Source organism: Triturus cristatus, chromosome 2_2 (assembly GCF_964204655.1).
Source record: "Triturus cristatus chromosome 2_2, aTriCri1.1, whole genome shotgun sequence".
NCBI lineage: Eukaryota > Metazoa > Chordata > Amphibia > Caudata > Salamandridae > Triturus > Triturus cristatus.
This window is the reverse complement of record NC_140582.1, coordinates 11,741,291-11,761,565: the sequence shown is the minus strand read 5'-3', so window position 1 is coordinate 11,761,565 and position 20,275 is coordinate 11,741,291. Positions and strand designations below refer to the sequence as shown.

The 20,275-nt window shown below is 45.7% G+C and overlaps 1 long non-coding RNA gene across 2 annotated transcripts in view; it reads left to right on the top strand.

Moving 5' to 3' along the window:
- LOC146861749 (uncharacterized) overlaps nt 1-20,275 on the top strand; it is a 74,125-nt gene that overhangs the window by 37,841 nt on the left and 16,009 nt on the right. The window lies entirely within an intron of this gene.

Below are 20,275 nucleotides of genomic sequence, written 5' to 3'. Positions count from 1 at the left end.
GAGGAAAGGAGAATCTAACCAAATGGGCCCTTTCATAATCAAGAAAGTTATGAAAAATGTGGTCAAGTTGAACAATGGAAATGTATGGAAGATGTCACGTTTGGTGGAGTCACTGATGGGGTCAAGAGCTGGTGGGGACACCACTGTTTAGGGTTGTCATCATGACAATGTAGCTGTTGACTCAGCCCCTCAAAGCACTGGTGGAAGGGGGCATGTGAAACCCAAGTGGTGGGATAATTATGTAATGCTGGTGATTACTGACCAATATGTCTGAGACCATCAGTGACATCATCAACCAGTGTGTGAAGATTATCTGCTGTTCTTTGTGGTGAACTCTTATAACTAGCCCCCCTGTTATTTCTCATGTTAGGTGATCTTGGACTATATTCCTTAACATATCTCATAGGATTACTTGTGCTATTCAGTTTTCTTTAGCTTAGCTGCTTTTGTTTCCCTTCTGATTTGTTTTAGGTGGGATATGTGTTGTGATGGCCTTGGAGTTTTGAGGGGTGGTGATTCCAATTATCATAGGTCATCTTAGAATGACCACATCTACGGGTTCTAAGGCAGGCAGTTGTAGCAGGAGAGTTGGAGGAAAACGCTGCTCTCCGTGGTTGGTGCCTGATTAGAATAAGGATCTTAATTACACCCAACATGACTGGTGGATCTTTACTTATTTCAACAATAGTGTATGATTATAAGAATGTTCAAGTCCTCACAGAAATCAAGTATGAAGGTAATCATGTCCAAATCCCTACAAAGATATTCAGTGAATAAAATGATGTTCATGTCCCCATAGACAAAGCTTGTGAAGATGATTGCGTTAGAATCTCCACTGAAATAGTGGGTAAAGACAGTGCTAAAGTCTACATACAGATTGTTTTGAAGATAATGATGTTCATGTCCAAACAGAGATAGTTTATGATTATAGGCACGTTCAAGCCTCCACATAGAGTGTGCAATACAGGACTGTTATAGTTCTCATGGAGATGGAGTGTGAAGTTAAACTTCTTCAAGTCCCCACAAAGATAGTGGTTTATTACAGTGATGTTTATATCCACACACAGAATCAGTCGAAGAGCCAGGTCTTGAGACTCTTCCTGAAGGTGTGCAAAGTAGGGGAGCCTCTGATGTTGACTGGGAGTTCGTTCCAGGTCTTTGATGCGACATAGGAGAAGGCTCTTCTGCCTCCTCTGGTTCTGGGGATGCATGGGGTCTTTGCCAGGACGAGGTCGGCAGAGCAGAGATTCCTTTTGGGTACATGGAAGGAGACTCTTGTTGAGGTATTTGGGTCCGATGTTGTGGAGAGATTTGTAGGCATGGGTGAGTAGCTTGAAGGTTACTCTCTTTGGCGTAGAAGACGTTGCCGTAGTCCAGTCTGCTGGTTATGATTGCTTGGGTGACAGTCTTTCTGCATTCAAGGGGGATCCACTTGAAGGTCTTGTGGAGGGAGCTGAAGCAGGTGGAGGCGACGGTGGTGATCTGGCAGGTCATGGTGAGGGAGGAGTCTAGGATGATGCCGAGGTTTCGGGCGTGGTCTGATGGAGTGGGTGGGTTTCCGAGGGCGGAAGGTCACCAGGTGTTGTTTCAGGCGGTGGAGGAGGGTACGAGGACCTCTGTCTTCTCCGAGTTGAGCTTCAGGCAGCTGTTGTTCATCCAGGCTGCGAGGTCCTTCATTACTTCCTGGAAGCAGAGTCTGGTGTCTTTGGGATTCTTCGTGAGGGAGAGGATGAGCTGGGTGTCGTCGGCGTAGGATACTATGCTGAGCCCATACTGTCTGACGATGATGGCGTGGGGGACCATGTAGATGTTGAAGAGCGTTGGGCTCAGCGAGGATCCTTGGGGTACTCCACAGTTGAACTCTGTGGGTTCGGAGAGGAATAGTTATGTTCAAGTCCCCACAAAAACAGCTTGTGATTATAGTGATTTTCAACTGCCCACAGAAGATAATATGTAGTTAATGTGATATTTATATCTCCATAGAGCTAGTGATCAATTCCCGCCAGAAATATTGTAAGATCACCGCATTCAATTTTTCAAACAGGAAGAATGTGAGGATAAGAATGTTCAAGTCCACACATAAATGTGTGATTATAGGAATGTAAAAGTCCCTACAGAGATAGTGCGTAATTTTAGCGATGTTCAAGTCCCCACAGAGATAGTGTGTGGCCATAGAGATGTTCAAGTCCCCACCAAGATAGTATGTAATTAAAGTGATGTTCCAGTGTCCACAAAGATAGTGCTGCTTAAGTCCCAACAAAGATAGCGTGTGATCATAGTGATTTCAAGCGATCACAGAGGATAATGTGTGATTAATGTGATTTTTGAGACCCCATTGAGATAGTATGTGAATAAAATTGTGTTCAAGTCTTACCTGAAATGTTGCAAGAACACAATATTCAATTCTCCAAACAGGAATAATTTGAGGATTAGGATGGTCAAGTCCACACGTAAATTATGTGTAAATATAGGAATGTTCAAGTCCCCGCAGAGATAGTGTGTGTTTATAGTAATGTTCAAGCCCCCACAGAGATAGTGTGTAGTTATAGTGATGTTCAAATCACCATAGAGACAATGTGCAATTATAGTGATTTTCAAGTCCTCCAAAGAGAGTGCGCGATCGGACTGATGTTAACGTCCCCAAAGAGATAGTGAGTGGTTAAAGTGATTTTTAAGTTCGAAAAGAGATGGTGTGTGGAGACAATTGCGTTCACGTCACCTCTGAAATTGCGTGTAAACCAATGTTCAATCCACACACAGATAGTGTGTAAAGATTACAATGTTCAAGTCCAAATATAGGGGCATATCTACTATTATCCACAGAATGTGGTGCTGCAAAGGCAACCTGCTATGCTGCACTGAGTGAAAGGGAGGGTAAAGAAATGCTTCATATTTACTAACAAAAGGAGCATTTCCGCACTCCCCTTGCACTAGCACACTCTTTGCTGTCCAACTCTAATGCAGGCACTCTTGCATTATGCGTTAAGGGCAGGAAAACATACCATTCTGCACAAAAACAATCCAAAAAGGCATTTTTCTGTTTATGTGAGATGCAGAATGCAGGAACGTTCAAGTCCCACAACATGGTGTGTGAAGACAATCCTGTTCAAATTCCCACCAAGGCAGTGTGTGCTTCTAGTGATGTTCAAGTCTCCACAAAGATAGTGTGTGATTATAGTGAAGTTCAAGTCCCCACAGAGGATAATGTGTGGTTATTGTGATTTTTATGTCACCATAGAGAGAGTGTGTGAAGAAAATTGTGCTCCTGTCCCTACTGAAACTGCATGTAAAGACAATGTTCAACTACACACACAAATATTTTGTGAAGATAATGATGTTCATGTCCAGAGATAATTGGGGGAGTTGGCCTAACCGCTAGGGCGGACGACCTTGAATCTGGGGAACCGGGTTCGAGTCTCGGCAATGACGCTGAACATCCTGTGATTCTGGGCAAATCACTTAATCTCCCCGTGCCCAACAAAATGTGAGTCCTCATGTAACGCAACTGGTGCTATGTAAAGCGCTCTGATACCCGATTTTTGGTAAATTTCGCGCTATATAAATCTCAGTAAAAAAATAAAATAAAAATGTATTTATATTGGCGTGTTTAAATTCCCACATTGATGGTGAGTGATTATAGTGGTTTTCCAGGCCCTACAGAGATAGTGTGATTATAGGAATGTCAAACCCACAAACGGTGATGGAAAGAATGCTTGAAAATAAGTCTAACCACTGGCAGTCACTTTGGGTACTGTTTCAAACCACTGTTCTTTTGCCGACCATGCTATCTCAGTTTACACCCAGCCATATGCAAATAACTATCAACCCTTCTCCAATAGGATCTGTCCAGCCTGAACTGCCAGACCTGGTCCTCCCTAAACTGGAACACAAGCAACTCATGCCTGATTTTGCCCTGATTGGGGCTCTTCAGTCAGGTGTAGAATGGCTTCAGTAGTACAGTGAGCATTGGACCCACATCTGGGCATACCTTTGAGACTTAAAGGGTGGTTCATCAAACACCCAAATGGTGATCAGAGGAATGCTTGCAATAAACCTAACACTGGCAATGACTCGAGTAGCATTTTAACCCATTGTTTGTTTACCCACTTGTTTGCCCACTATCTCGCCAGTGATAGAGCACTTCCAGCATTATATTTTTTAATGGGTGCATTATAGTCATAGTTGTCATGCACCTAGGTACAAACATATAGTGTGCAGTGTTGTATAATCACTGAAAATGTACTCAGTAGATTTAGGCATATATTTACCGAAGTGCTAGGTTATAATATGATCATGTATATATCATCATGCCTGCGCATACAGAAAGTAGGACAATTTATAACCATATAATGTAATCGTATTTGTTTAACTTGCCCGATTTCCTAGGCCCGAGACTGTACTTGTTTTGCACCTCCTTGGCTTCTCGAAAAATAAATAATGAAATGCATGTTGTTTTCAAGAAATAGCAGTGTTCTCACCCCACTGCAGGTATTGGAATGCCAACTCGTTATTTTCAGATGGGAGAAAATACAAGGAATGCTTTGAAGACAGAAGGAAGCGAGAAGGGAGGATATCTTTTGTGTCTGGTTGTTCTGGACCTCAAGGCCACTGCACCGTACAAAGCCGTCTTAATTAGAAAGTGTGAACCTCCCCATTTAGAAAAAGTTGCAATGGAAAATTTTACCAGGATGAACTAAGAATCAGATTCTTTAATATATGATGCGCAGGGACAGAGAACCCAGACTTCTGCTAGCTTTTGGAGAGAAAGGAGCATCTTAGACCTCGCTCCTAGCCTTAAGCATTCAAACCCATTTGACGCGAGTACTTCTTAGGAAGTCAACACGTGCGGACACCTTTGGGATCTGATAGAAAGGCATTAGATGGGAATCCTTTAGCATAGTGTAGGGACAGATTTGATTTATTTTCTCATGAAAAGAGAGTTGGACTCGGTTTCTATTTAAAGCTGTATCTTACTCTTGGAGTTCACCATTTTATTGCTATTGTGCCGAATCACTTATATTCGTAGGATCAGCTCTGTATTTATTTTCCTGTATCTTTATATGATGATTTTACGCTGTGTGTACATCTTATTATTCTTGGCCTTATAATAAATTGACAAACCTAAAGTCGGAGTCTGTGGTACTTTCAGGTATGTTATGGTCATCGTGTTATGAAATGTTTTTCCCCTCCATCACTGTTTAGTTGGTAAATAAAAGATCCTGGGCGCTAATTGCAAAGATAGGGGTGCAATTCGGCGTAATCACCAGTTTGGACCCAGCCATATGGTAGTCAGTCTCGACCCTGCTCCAATAGTAACAGTCCAGCCTGATCTACCAAGCTATGTTGTCCCTGAATGGAACACAAGCAACCCAAGGCCGGTTTTGCACTCACTGGGGTCCTTCAGTTGGTTGTAGCTTGGTTCCAGTGGCACAGTGCGCACGGGGCACATATCTGGGCATAGCTCTGCCACTAAGGATAGTATATTAAATATAAAAAAAGGAGATGGGAGCAATGCCTGCAATAGTCGAACCACTGGCAATCGCTTAGGGCAGTATTCTAACCCATCTTTCTTTTTCCCACAATGACTTGCATATGGCTGGGTCCAAACTGGAGTTTCATGGTGGGCAAAAGAACAATGGGTTGGAATGTTCTCATGAGCAATTGCCAGTGTCTTGTTGGAGTTCAGTTTCAGGCAGTTGCTCCTCATCCAGTTTGCAGCTTTTGACTTCAAATAGTAAATTTCAGTTGGGGACTTGAGGTGTCCACATAGAGTGAGAGGAGGGGTTGGGTGGCATCTGCATAGGGTATTATGTTGAGTCTGTGGAATCGTACAATTCTGCCCAGCGGAGCCATGGAGAAGTTGAATAGCGTTGGGCACAGCAAGGAGCTTTGAAGGACTCCAAAGATCAGGTTGGAGTCAGAGAGTGAGTAAGGAGCCAGACTTACGGGTTAAGTGCCTGGCTAGAGGAAGGAGCTGATCCAGTGAAGGATGAATCAGCATACATCAGTGTCATCGGGTGTTGGTTAAGATAGGGTGGGAGACAGTGTCTAAAGGGCCGAGAGGTCAGTTAGAATAAGTACTGCTGTGTTTCCTCTGTCCATGATTAGACAAATGTAATCAGTGGTGCAGATGAGGGCAGTCCTGTTACAGTGGTACAGTCTGACTCCTGATTGGGAGAGGTTCAGGAGGTGGTTGGCATCAAGGTGGTTATCTAGCTGCTTCTTCAAGATTTGTTTCCAAGACTATGGCCGGATAAAGGAGGAGGGAGATGGGTCAGTAGTCTGTCAGTGTTTTTGGGTCCACTGTGGTTTTTCAGGACAGGAAGAATAGTAAAAGATTGCCAGGGATACTGAAAGGTGGCAGCGATGAGAGAGTCATTGAGGAGCAGTATGAGGGCACTGCAGATGGGATCAAAATCTTTGTTGAAGATAAAGTGCAGGCAAGAGTCCAATGGAGCTTGCAAGTGGATGGAGCAAGCATGGTAGCAGTTTCCTGAGGGGTGACAGTCAGCCAGTACATCAGAGTGGATTTTTGAGTATCGTCCTCATCAGAATGGAGACTGGCGAGTATGTTTGGGATGCAAAGTTGTTGCATTTGGTGGGGAATTTGGTGCTGAAATAGAGAGAGACGGGTGCAGAGCTCCTGCGATGGAGTGATGGTTATGAAGCTGGCAGCGTGGGACATGAATTCATTCATGGGTTAAGTGCCTGGCTAGAGGAAGGAGCTGATCCAGTGAAGGATGAATCAGCATACATCAGTGTCATCGGGTGTTGGTTAAGATAGGGTGGGAGACAGTGTCTAAAGGGCCGAGAGGTCAGGTAGAATAAGTACTGCTGTGTTTCCTCTGTCCATGATTAGACAAATGTAATCAGTGGTGCAGATGAAGGCAGTCCTGTTACAGTGGTACAGTCTGACTCCTGATTGGGAGAGGTTCAGGAGGTGGTTGGCATCAAGGTGGTTATCTAGCTGCTTCTTCAAGATTTGTTTCCAAGACTATGGCCGGATAAAGGAGGAGGGAGATGGGTCAGTAGACTGTCAGTGTTTTTGGGTCCACTGTGGTTTTTCAGGACAGGTAGAATAGTAAAAGATTGCCAGGGATACTGAAAGGTGGCAGCGATGAGAGAGTCATTGAGGAGCAGTATGAGGGCACTGCAGATGGGATCAAAATCTTTGTTGAAGATAAAGTGCAGGCAAGAGTCCAATGGAGCTTGCACGTGGATGGAGCAAGCATGGTAGCAGTTTCCTGAGGGGTGACAGTCAGCCAGTACATCAGAGTGGATTTTTGAGTATCATCCTCATCAGAATGGAGACTGGCGAGTATGTTTGGGATGCAAAGTTGTTGCATTTGGTGGGGAATTTGGTGCTGAAATAGAGAGAGACGGGTGCAGAGCTCCTGCGATGGAGTGATGGTTATGAAGCTGGCAGCGTGGGACATGAATTCATTCACAATGTTGAAGATTTCTTTTGCATTGTAGGAGAGGTTGTCAATTTGTTTGGTGACTGCAGAACCAACTCTCCCAATGCTGCTGCATCGCTCTTTCTATGGTCTTCTCCTTGCTTTTCCCCGTTTTTTTGAGTGCCTTCTCTTTCCTTTTCCCTCGTTTACCACTGCTTTCTCCTGTATTGTCCCACGTTTTGAGAGCCTTCTCCTTGCTTTTTCCTCTTATTCACTACTTTCTTCTTGCTTTTTCCCCAGTTTTGTTTATCCTTCTACTTGCATTCCTCTCATATTCAGGGCTTTTCCTTACTTTTCTAAATTTTTTTGAGTGCCTTCTCCTCCTTTTCCCTCATTTTCACTGGTTTCTCCTCACTCCCCCCCCCCCCCCCCCCTGTTTTTTGAGTACCTTCTCCTTGCTTTTTCCCGCGTTGTCACTGCTTTCACCTTGATTTCCCCCCTGCCTTCTCTTTGCTTTTTACTAGTTGTTCAATGCTTTCCCCTGCTTTTCCCCCTTTTTTGGGAGCCTTATCCTTGCTTTCCCCCATTTCTCACTGCCTTCTCCTGCCCCCCCCATTTTGAGAGAGCCTTCTTGTTTTTCTCTCGTGTTCACTGCATTCTCCTTTCTCTTTCCCCATTTTTTGAGTGCCTTCTTGTCCTTTTATTGCCTCGTTTTCACTGTTCTCACCTCACTTGTTCCTCTGTATTTTCAGTGCCTTCTCCTTGCTTTTCCCTTGTGTTTGAGTACTTTCTCCTGCTTTACCACCCATTTTTTGAGAGCCTTGTCCTTGCTTTTTCCTAATTTTTCACTGCTTTCTCTTTGCCTTTTCCCTCGTTTTCATTGCGTTCTCCTTGTTTTTCCCTCATTGAGACTGAAAGAACAGATCACCACGAATCAGTTACCAACTCCAGCGCCCTGAGACCCTCATTGGTCATTTGCTGCAATTAATAAATCCTGATTGATTGCGGGGCGCTTGATGATCCTAAGTCGTTGGTAGTGATCCAGAGGGCTGCTTTGTACGTGTTCCTATCTGTGGCATTGTCTGTACGTCTCCATCGGCATTACAACTCTTTGCAGTAGCATTTGGAGAGTTGGATGTCATCTGTGTATGACCTTGACTGTGGCTTGATTCATGCTGCTGGGACAGATCCGAGCAGTACCACGGTTTCTGCGCAGTAACTGATGCAGGTGTTAAAGTTTGAAATGGAGCTGGTAAATTTGTGGTAATATCGCAACCGTCAAAATAGGAGTTCAGAAGTCCAGACTTCCGTGGGAGTTTTTTTTGAGCGTCAGTCTGTGTTGACGGAGTAGGTGTTGACTGTCTCGGTGAGGGTGGTTGGTTTGTCTATTGTGATGTCTTGTGAAGTTGATGAAGATGGCCCTGGGTTCAGGAGCTCAGTAGAGTAGGGCTTCTCCCCTGTGGTGTTGCTGGAGGTGCTGATATTGATAAGTCCATGTAATTGAAGGGGTCGCTAGAGTTCGCTGATAAGATGGTGAAGATGATATTTTCTTTGTATATGTTGGTGATTATTCCTCTGAGTTTGCTAGTTCTGCCCTGTGCTGAAATTTAGTATCCGAGAGAAATGGCTACCACAAGTGAAGTGCGTGGTGGTGCGTTGAGAGGCATTGTGATGTGTGTAGTGAGAGTGAGGGGGATGCCGGGGAGCAGGCTGTGTGAAGCATAGGAGAAGAGGCGTGTAGTGCAGCAGAATGCACCTTCAGCCCTGGCAGGGGAAGCTAGGGTGAATAGCAAACAGTTGTAAACTTACACATTAGTGTAAGTTTACCTTAGTGAATCAGGTCCTAAATGTATTGGTTTCTGTTAAAAATGGGGTCTCGAGGTAGCAGTGGTTTGCATCCTCTCCAAGTAGGGACACTCACTCTAGTCAGGGTAAGGGGATTACACAGCTAAAATAACCCCTACTCACCCTCTTGGTAGCTTGGCACGAGCAGTCAGGCCTGTCTCAGAGGCAATGTGTAAAGCACGTATGCATACACACAGAGTAACACAGTGAAAACACTACAAAAGGACACCACACCAATTAAAAAAAATAACCAATATTTATCTGAATAAAAGAAGACCAAAATGATGAAAATCCAACATACACAAGTCAATTTATCACTTTTAAAAGGATCAAAAATAGTGAAATCCATTGGAAACTATGTATGTGTCACTTTTAGCACAAAGTACCTGCAATGCTTCAAAATCAAATACGAAAACCGGCGCAGGGAAGGTGAGGAGCCAGAAAAGCAAAGCGATTCGTCATTTCCTTACTTAAAGGTCAGTTGATGGGTCAGATCCTTACTGTCAGGGTAGGTGCTATGTCGGTTTCTTACTGCAGCGCAGGGGAGGTGATGCGTCAGTTCCTTACTGTCAGGAGGGGTGATGCGTCGATTTCTGGACACGTGCCTTAATGCTTTACTGCTAGGCAACGACGATGAAGAACTTGGCGCCCAGGGACGATGAGTCAAAAATTCAGACGCGCTGTGTCGATGCTGTGGTGGCGGTGTAAAAGGCAATGCGTCAATTTCACAGACATGAAGCAGGTGATGCCTCAATTCTTCAGTCATACAGCAGGGCCTGTGTTGGAGATGCTGCCATGGGGGTCGGTGACACGGTGCTCAGGACTTGAAATGCGGTGATCTTTCAGTCGCAAGGTATGCGCTGTGTCGATTCTTAGAACGCACAGCGGTGATGCGTTGATTTTTCAACCTACAGCGTTGCTGCATCATCGATGAGTTACCAGATACTACTTCCAAGGGCCCAGGAACTGGATTTGGCACCATATGGCAAGTCAGGGCTCTCAGCAGAAGAAGTAGATTAGTTATTTGATGGTCCTGAGACTTCTTAACACGAGGCAAGCATGCACAAGCCCTTGGAGAATCTTGGGAGCAGGATGTAGAAAATAAAGTCCAGTCCTTTCACTCCAAGGAGCAAAGTAGCGAGTGGCAGGCTAGCACAACAAAGCAACAGAGTGTCATTCCTTCCTACAGCATCCAGCTCTTCCTGGCAGACTGTCCTTTGTTAAGAAGTGCTCCAAAGTTATGCTCCAAAGTTATGGTGTCACAGCTCTAGTACTTATACAAGTTTCTGCCTTTGAAGTAGGTAACCTTCAAAGGAAAGTCTTATTTGTGCACAAGGCCCTGCCTTTCCCTGACCTGGCTCCAGATAAACTACATGGGGTGGAGACAGCTTTGTGTGAGGACAGGCACAGCCCTATTCAGGTGTCAATGACAACTACTCCCACCAGTCTAGCTTAGGAAGGCCATCAGGATATGCATGGTACACCTCCGATCCCTTTCTGTGACTGTGTAGGGCGAATGCACAAATGGCTCATCAATCACCCTCACCCTCCCTCGGAGGTGGATTCCACAGGCAGGCAGAGGCACATAATGGAAAAGCATGAAAACACCCACTTTCTAAAAGTGGCATTTTCAAACACACAATTTCAAAACTAACTTCACTGAATCTCTTCCAAATTGGAATTTACACTTGTAAGAGGTTAATAAGGCAGCTCCGATGATAACCTATGGGAGAGATAGTCCTAGCAACAGTGAAAAACAAAATTAGCAGTATCACTATCAGGACATGTAAAACACACCAGTACATGTCCTAGCTGTTAAATACATTGTACCCTGCCCATGGGGCTACCTGGGGCCTATCTTTGGGGTTGTTACATGTAGTAAAAGGGAAGATTTGGGCCTGGCAAGTGGTTGCATTTGCCAGATCGACATGGCAGTCCAAACTGCGCACACAGACACTGGAGGGGCAGGTCTGAGACATGGTTGCAGGGATACTTATGTGGGTGGCGCAATCAGTACTGCAGGCCCACTAGTAGCATTTGATTTGTAGGCCCTGGGCACACACAGTGCATTTTACTAGGGACTTACCAGTATATCAAATATAACAAACATGGATAACCAATTACAGATACAATTTACACATGGAGCACTTACACTTTAGCACTAGTCAGAAGTGATAAAGTGCCCAGAGTCCTAAAACCAGCAAAAACGAAATGCCGCACACAGTCAAAAACAGGAGGTCAGAAGCAAAAAAAGACAAGGAAAAAAAGCCAAAGATGCCAGGTCTAACAGTTTCCAAGATGTAATGTTAAGTAAAAGTAAGAGTACGAATATGTGCTGCACCCGAGGCCCCACCAGTACTCATTTCCTGCTCTACCAGTCGGCCAAAATCTTCTTTATTTAGTTTGTTTGTGCTGCCTTTTTCTCAGAGTGAATTATTCAATATATTTATTTTCTTAATTAATCTCTGGAGGATTCCGTTTGCGGTTTTAGGTGAAAGTAATCCTGTCTATGTTAAAGTATACTGGATACAATCTTGCTTTATTGTGTATTATAAATATCACAAAGCAGAAATACTGGAGGGTGTGGCGTTGCAGCAACTGTTCCTTGTGGTGTGAATGTTTGTAAGAGTAAGGACTCTGCTTCCCACATTCACAGTTCATCAGGTGATGATTTATGGGCTGATTAAATAACTATGCATTGTGGGTACCTGTACCTAACTTCACGTCAAGTCAAGAGAGGAGAGGCACGATTGCAGAATGTTCGATCACATACACATGAATTGATTGGTAAGTGTTTGGTAGATAGTGTCTGCCTGCAGAAGGAGCACATCACAGTGTTTGGCCTGAAAGCTTTTTTTTGTTGTTGTTTTTTTTAAAAGAGTTTTATTGAGTTTTCTAATCAGTGCACCAAAAAACCAATACTACATGCAATAGCATCTTATGTAAGACCCAACCATCGATGTACATGTCAGGAGAAACCGGTTCTTCCATGTTTTCTCCCTAGTTCCCCCACCCACCACCCTCTCTATCCCCACCCCCCACCCCCCTGTCAGTGTGCCCGCGTCAACCCCTCTCCAACTTCTGCATGTAGGGCCCCGTGGTCCGAGAAATCCTAACTCAAAACAATCAAAAGAACACTTTCATTGTTCTCAGGAAACAGGAGGCCCCACATTGACACCCATCTACACCCCATGCTCCCACCATGACTACTCGATGTGTTTGGCCTGAAAGTTAATAATGTCTCCCACAAAATGGGCACTCACCTTTCATAATCAAATGAAATACACCAAGTTCTGCATTTTAATTGTCAGTATGCTGAACATCATATATCCAAAGCCGACTTTCCTATTATGATTACATATTTGTATTACTATGTTCGTGGCAACAGCTGCTCACCTACAACTGCAGGCAAGGCAGTAATCAGTCATTAATGCAATAAAATATTTTCAAGAGGCTTCCCAAACATAATATCTTAGCTAACCACCCCCAACCAAAGGAGCACCTGTTTGCTGTGTTCCACCTTCCACAACCCAGTTGCCAACACTGACAGCTTCCCAACATCCCTCTGTCTGGTATTATACATGTCACATTCAGCTTTATTTAGAAACGCCTGATGGAATGAGCCAGAGTACCCTGAAGTACATGGTAAGTTCCTTCAAGCCTGAAGTTATGGAACCTGAGCTGTGGTTAGTTTGCCTATACTTAGTAGGTCCCTGATTCTGAGGTTCCCGTTCCCCAATATCTGGTATACACATTTTCCCCAAGTAGGATGTGATCACCTGTCTAGCCTCAAACAGTGCCTATGCGATCTGTTGAGAGTGCATTTGATGCGTATGTGTACTGGGTAGCCCAATCAACACTATCACTCGCATCTAGCATGTTGATCAGAACAAAAAGAGTACGGGGCAGTTCCAAAATGATAAAGGACACTTATTAAAATGTGGCAAAGGCAGACAGTAACCAAAGTTGCTACACTGCATTGTATTAAAGGGAGAATAAAACAATTATGTTTTTCACATAATTATGTTTTTCCATCCTCCTGCGCGGATGCACTTTAAGCTGACATGCACCAACGTGACCTATAATGCAAGAGTGTGTGCGTTCGGTCCAAGCCCTTAAGAAGTTACCACCTTCTCAGGAGGAAAAAGCCAAGGGCACAAAAAGCCTCCTTAATGGATGAAGTCTTCAAAGGACTTCAGAAATCCTATATTCAGGAGTCAAATCAGAAAAATTCTTCTGGAGCAATGAATAAGGGTCAGCAAGGGGAGAGAGTAAGGAAGCAACTGATGGAACACATTATGACACACACTCCAACCAGACGGAAGCTATTGTATAGTAAATGAATAGGAACAGGAATTGCATCACATGTCAGGAAACATATTTGATCAGGAAAATCAGGAAGGAACCAAGGAAGAAACAGCTAGGAAGAAAACGAAAAAGAAAGTGAACAAAAACCTGAACTGGACTGTTAGAAATGGGATTTCTGGTTGGCTAGGGCTTGCGCCAAAGCCAGGCAGAAACCACGACTCTAGTCAGGGCAAGGGAGTTACACGAGAAGATAACCCCTGCTCACCCCATTGGTAGCTTGGCATGAGCAGTCAGGCTTATCCCAGAGGCAATGTGTAAAGCATTTGCGCAACACACTCGCACAGCAGCAACACACTAGGTACACCACAAAAATGGAACTCCACACAAGGTTATATAAAAAATAGCCTTTGCATTATCATAAACACCTTAGAAACGTAATCACACATTTACACTGTGCCAACTGGCACTAGGCAATATTCACAGGGGATTATATACAGGACCGGGTCAATCAGGCCAGGGTCAGAACCATCAGAACAGGTAAGTAAATGTAAAACACAACCAGTAACTACTGATACCCTAATGACCTAAGCATTATCATATTAGCATTAGACACCATCCTAAAATATCATAACCTGACATTAGGTAATAAATCACATTAGGCCCAAACCTCATTAGCATAAACACATTACGCAATAGGCCACACCAGCATAAACACAGTATGCAATAACCTCCTAAGCATAAATACATTACGCATCAGTCATGGCACATAAACACATTAGGCATAAACCCTACTAGGCATATATCCTGCATTAACAGTGCACCCCAGTAGCACCTGTCATAGATACATTATGTAAATAACATTAGGCATCAACACATTATGCACCACACATTTAGGCATAAATACATTAGGCCCAAACACTGAATTAGCCCCTGTGCACCACAGTATCACTGTTAGGGTGCACACAGCTCGTTAGCCCCTCCTGGGCGTCACTGTCACTGTTCACGGGCACCAAATTCCACCAGGTACTGTAGAGCCCACTGGTCCTCGCGAGGCTTTCACCCTGGCCGCCGATGCAGCCACAGCAAATGTGCCACACAAGAAATGCCCCAGTCGGTGGAGAGACTTCCCTCCGTCTCCTTTCCACCATAAAAAGAACAATGATCCAAGGGCAGGCGACCGCTGCTCCTCCTGGTGCTCTTGATCAGCACTGAAAATACCCAACACCATCAGCCCCCACTCACTGGGACTCTTCTGCGCCAACTGGCGCATGCAGGCTTTAGCAGGGTGTTTTGGGGAGTCCCTCTCACCGGGGCTCCTCCAGCCAGGAACTCAGCAGCGGCTTGTGGGCACCGACAGTGCTCCCCTCTGCGGGCGCTGCAATTTCTCGAACGGCGCCTTCGGCCACACATGGGGCTCCTCCCCTTTCCTCATGGGGAGCTCTGCCCACAGCCAGGCTTCGCTTGGCTTCCGGAGGCACGACTACTCCCTCTACCGGACCTCGAACATCACCGCAGGGGAACCGCGAGGACTTCTACCTCTTAGCGGCTCCCTCCGCTCTTGGCTCCCTCCTCTCTCAGCACCCAACGTGATCCAATGCTCCCTATAGCAGGGCGGAATGTGTCGATCTGTGCACCGGCGGCGGGACTTCCGGCGACTTCCTGGTCACGCCCCGAGTCAGGCGCTCCTCGCCTGGATTTTGGGTCAGCAATTCCTCAAAGGCAATCCCGGCGGCTCTTTTCTCCGGCTACCAAGTGCGGGGTCGGCTCCCGCCGGTAAATACACAAATGCAGGTGGGCTCCCGCTCCTTCAAAATGCATAAAAGCGGGGTGGGGACCCGCTCCTTCAAAATGCATAATAGCGGGGTGGGCACCTGCTCCATCAAAACAGCACAAATGTGGCATAAACGCGGGTTAGGCTCCCGCTAAGTAAATACGCATAAAAGCAGGGTGGGCTCCCGCTCCTTACAGCAACTCGGGGGAATCCCTACGCCGGGGATTCCCTCTCCATGATGTGCAGCACAGCGCTGCGCAGCCCCGCCACTCTCCATTCTCCTGGAAAGAAAGTTGTAGCGCTCCCGAGGCGCTAGGGCCCTTCACAGTCCAAGGGCACAGCTGGGCCCAGGGAGGCCAGCACACAGGGCCCTCCAGCAGGTAGGCAAGCCCTCGTGGCAAGTCCTCCTGGGCCCCAGCAGCACATGAACAACACTCGCCTTCATGGTGTCACACCCCCAGTATTTATACACATTTTCTCTTTGTCTGAAGCACAGGGCTTTGGGGGAACCAGTCCCAACTGGTTCTGGGTTTTTTTTGAGCACTCTGTTGACAGGGCTCCTCTTTCCCATTGTTAGGTGGGAGCTCGTCATCAGACACACCACAGGCTGGCGGACATATAACACACAGAAATGCCAACTTCTAAAAGTGGCATTTCTAAAATAGTTATAATAAATCTGTGCACTCCATTGCGCAGCATTTATTATTACCATTCCAAATATACTAAACTTGATCACTCTGCTCCTCTCATATCAGGAATTGCCACTGCAACACTTATCAGGTAATCCCCAATGCATTCCTATGGGAGGGCAGCCCCACAGTAGTGAGAAACCAAAAGGGCTGTTTGTCACTACCAGGACATGTCACACACTTAAGGTACATGTCCTATCTTTTACCCACAATGCGCCCTGCCCATAGGGCTAGCTAGGGCCTATCTTAGAGGTGACTGACATGCAGTAAAAGGGGGCGTCACAGACATGGCACACACTTTAGGTGCCACATCACAGCGGCAGTAACACTGCGTGCACAGGCCCTGCAATGGCAGAGGCCTGGGATAGGTTTTAAAGGCTACTTTGGTGGGTGGTGCAATCAGAGCTGCAAGCCCACCAGTAGCATTCAATTCACCAGCCCTGCGTATATGAGATACCACTTTACAAGGGACTGACAGGTAAATTAAATAGCCCAAACAGGAGTAGACCAATCTTACCATATTTATCACAGAGAGCACACGCACTTTGCACTGAACAGCAGTGCTAAAGTGCTCAGAGTCCCACCACCACCAACACCATGTCAGAAAAAAGGCTAGGCGAAAGGCAAACGTTTATGGATGATCCTGCAAAAGGGCCAACTCCAACATGGACCAACTGTGGAGTAGCTTTAAGAGGCAGCTGCAAACTCTTAGGCACGAGATTGTCATCCTGGAGCTCAAGGAGCAGCTACCAGGAGCCCGGGGCTATGAGGGAAGGCAGCTCCAGGTGAGTGAGACTCGCAGCTCAAAGTTGCACATTCTTGCAGAATTTTCTGAGGCCTGGGAACCACAGGACAATGCAAGGTACTGTGGGTCTCCAGTGCCCATATGACTGAGACTTCACAGTTGCAACATTGTGCTTTACAACAAAACATATGTGCAAAGCTTGAAAAGTAAGGAGAAATTAAAACAGCAACGAAACATACGCTTTTTTGTACAAATCCCTTTCTACAAATGTTAGTAGATCGGGATCTACATCAAAGCCCATGGGTAGTTGCATGGGAAAGCCCATGTATCCCCCAAAGAATGCCCCCTTGAGGCAAAGTAGCTCACAGTAGCACACTGTTTGCATACAGGAAGGTGCCACAGAAAGGAGTGGGCTTCGGCCCTTTTCGAGCTTCTGTATGAACACCCAATCAAAGGACCTCTGAGTTTGGTGAAAGAAGGGTGGGAGCAAGCTCCCAGGAAGACTCCCCAGGATGTAGTGAGCTACATGCTGGCCTTCAAAAGCCTAATGGCTAAGTCATAGAGGCAAGCTTCAGACAACTTAGAAACCAGTCAGGATATCATGAACTAATGGTATGACCAAACTTCTACCACTGTGGAATTGCATCCTGGGCAGAAAGGGTGGGTTGTGGAACATGTGGAGCCCAGGGTCCTCCAGGACAATTGGACTGGGCGCTATGAAGTGATTGAGATGAAGGGTGAGGCCACCTACCTGGTGGACCTTAAGACCCCACAGCAACCCCACGGGGTGTTCCATGTCAATCGCCTCAAACCCCACTTTGAGAGGTCTGACCTCACTGTGCTGTTTGTGACAGATGGACAGGAAGAACAGGAGAGTGAATCTCTCCCCTGAACTCTTAGATCCAAAGGAAATAGATGGATCCATGGAAGTAGCAACCATCTCCACAGTCTGGCTTCTGAACAGCAAAGTCACTGTCACCAAGTGTTGGGACAGTAGTCCTCCTTGTTTTGCTGCATCCTTGGGACTACCCATGGTGTGGACACAGGAGACAACCTCCCTATCAAGAACAAATCTTACAGGTTGTCTGATAAGGTGAGGGCCACCATTAAGGGAAAAGTCTTCAAAATGCTGGAATTGGGAGTGACAGAACCTTCCAGTAGCCCCTGGTCCAGTCCAGCGGTTCTGGTACCAAAAGCTGCTCCACCGGGCACCACACCTGAACTCAGGTTCTGTGTGGATTATAGTGTGGATTATACCTGTGTGGATTTTAAAGGGATTGACTCAGTCACAAAGACAGAGGCTCATCCCACCCCCCCAGAGCTGATTGACTGGTTAGGGGCTGCCCAGTATTTAAGTATATTTGATCTTACATCAGGGTACTGGCAGATCACCCTAACAGAAAGAGCAAAAGAGATGTCGGCCTTTTCCACTCAGAGGGTCACTATCATTTTAGAGTGATGCCCTTTGGACTTAAGAATGCCCCAGCCAGGCTTTCAAAGGTTTGTGAACCAGGTTTCTGCTGGAATTGAAGCCTTCAGTGCTGCCTATCTGGATGACATAGCGGTCTTCAGTAGCAGCTGGAAGGACCAACATTATTCACCTCCAGGAAGTGCTTCAGGCTCTGCAACAGGCATGTCTGACTATCAAGGCAAGTAGGTGGCAGATCCGACAGGGGTATGTGATGTACTTAGGACACCTGGTGGGCTGGGCAAGGTGCAGCCCCTTCAGGTCAAGATAGAGACTATCAAGGCCTGCGAGCCACACAAAACCGAGACTGAGGTCAGAGCATTCCAGGGCCTCACTAGGAACTACAGGTGGTTTGGTAAGGGATATGGCACCATTGCAGCACCCATAACAGAGCTGACTTCTAAGAAGCAGCCCAGAAATTTGATTTGGACAGAAGTATGCCAAAAAGCATTTGACTCCCTTAAGCAGGCCATTTGGACAGTCCCTGTGCTCAGGACCCCTGATTTCTCCAAAGAGTTTATTGTTTAAACAGACGATTTAGAACATGGCATAGGGAACAGCACTATCATAGCTTAATAAAGAGGGCCTAGACCAACCTGTGGCCTTCATCTACAGGAGGTTACTCCCTAGGGAACAAAGGTGGAGTGCTATGGAAGAGAAGATTTTGTTATGGTCTGGGCACTGACGAAGTTGAGACCTTACCTATTTGGTACCCACTTCCTGATTCAGACTGATCACAGGCCCCTCGTGTGACTCATAAAAATGATGGGTGAGAATCCAAAACTGTTGAGGTGATCCATTTCCCAACAGGATAAAGACTTCAGGGTGCAACACAGACCAGGGGTAAAACACGACAATGCGGATGGATGGCCTATCCAGGTGTTTCTGCTTTAGTGATGAGAATTCCCTAGAGGTTGGGTAGCTCTCACACTTCAGCTGGGTAAGGGGGGCATGTTAGACCTGTCATCCTGCAGGTGTTCTTCCCCCAAATGTTGTGCCTGCCTACCTCCTCCTTTGGCTGATTCGGTTTGCTGGTCTGAGGACACTGAGCACTTTACCACTGCTCACTAGTGCTAAAGGGCATGTGCTTCTTTCCTAGACATGGTAAAAATGATGTCTACACCATTGGAATAGTTTATATGCAAGTCATTTGTAAAGTGCTATACCATATACCCAGGGCCTGTAAATTAAACGCTACTAGTGGGCTTGTAGTACCGATTGTGCCAACCAGACAAGTAGCCCTTTAAACATGTCTCCGGCCTGCCACTGGATAGCTTGTGTGGGAAGTTCTACTGCCACTTCACCTTGCCATTTAAAACCCTTTGCCAAACCTTAAACTCTCCTTTTATTACACTTTAATCACCCCTAAGGTAGGCCCTATGTAGCCCATTGGGTAGGGTGCTGTGTAAGTAAAAGGTAGGACATGTACTTTTAAGTTTTGCATGTCCTGGTAGTGACAAACAGCTACATTTGTTTTTCACTACTGTGAAGCCTATTCCTCTCGTAGGTTAACACTGCGAATTCATTAATACACTTTTAAGCTGTGATTGCTGATTAGAAAGGAGTGCCTGCATCATGTTTTATATCTTTGGAATGGTAATGATACATCCTCTTTATTGGTAAAGTTGGATTCAACATCACTATTTTAGAAATGCCACTTTTAGAAAGTAGACATTTCTCTGCTCTTACTGCTCTGTGTATCTGCAGTCTGTCTCCAATACACGTCTGGGGTGGGTGACAGGATCACTTTGTGCATTCCGTTTAGACAGCAACAAACAAAGGAAAGTTAGGTGTGTCTGAGTGTCCATCTGCATTCCAATGGCTCTTCCTGGGCAGGAAGGGAGGGAGGAACTGACACAAATGCCTGAAAGAGCAGTGTCTCGTGCCCACACAAAGGACTGATTATTTCCTGCCTATAGTTTGGGGGTGAGCACAAGTTATCTTTTAGTGAGTATTTAGCTTACCCTGACTAGGATTGTGGTTCCTATTTGGATAGGTTGCATATTTCTGCCAACTACACACCAAGTCTCTAACAAGAACCATCTTTTAAAC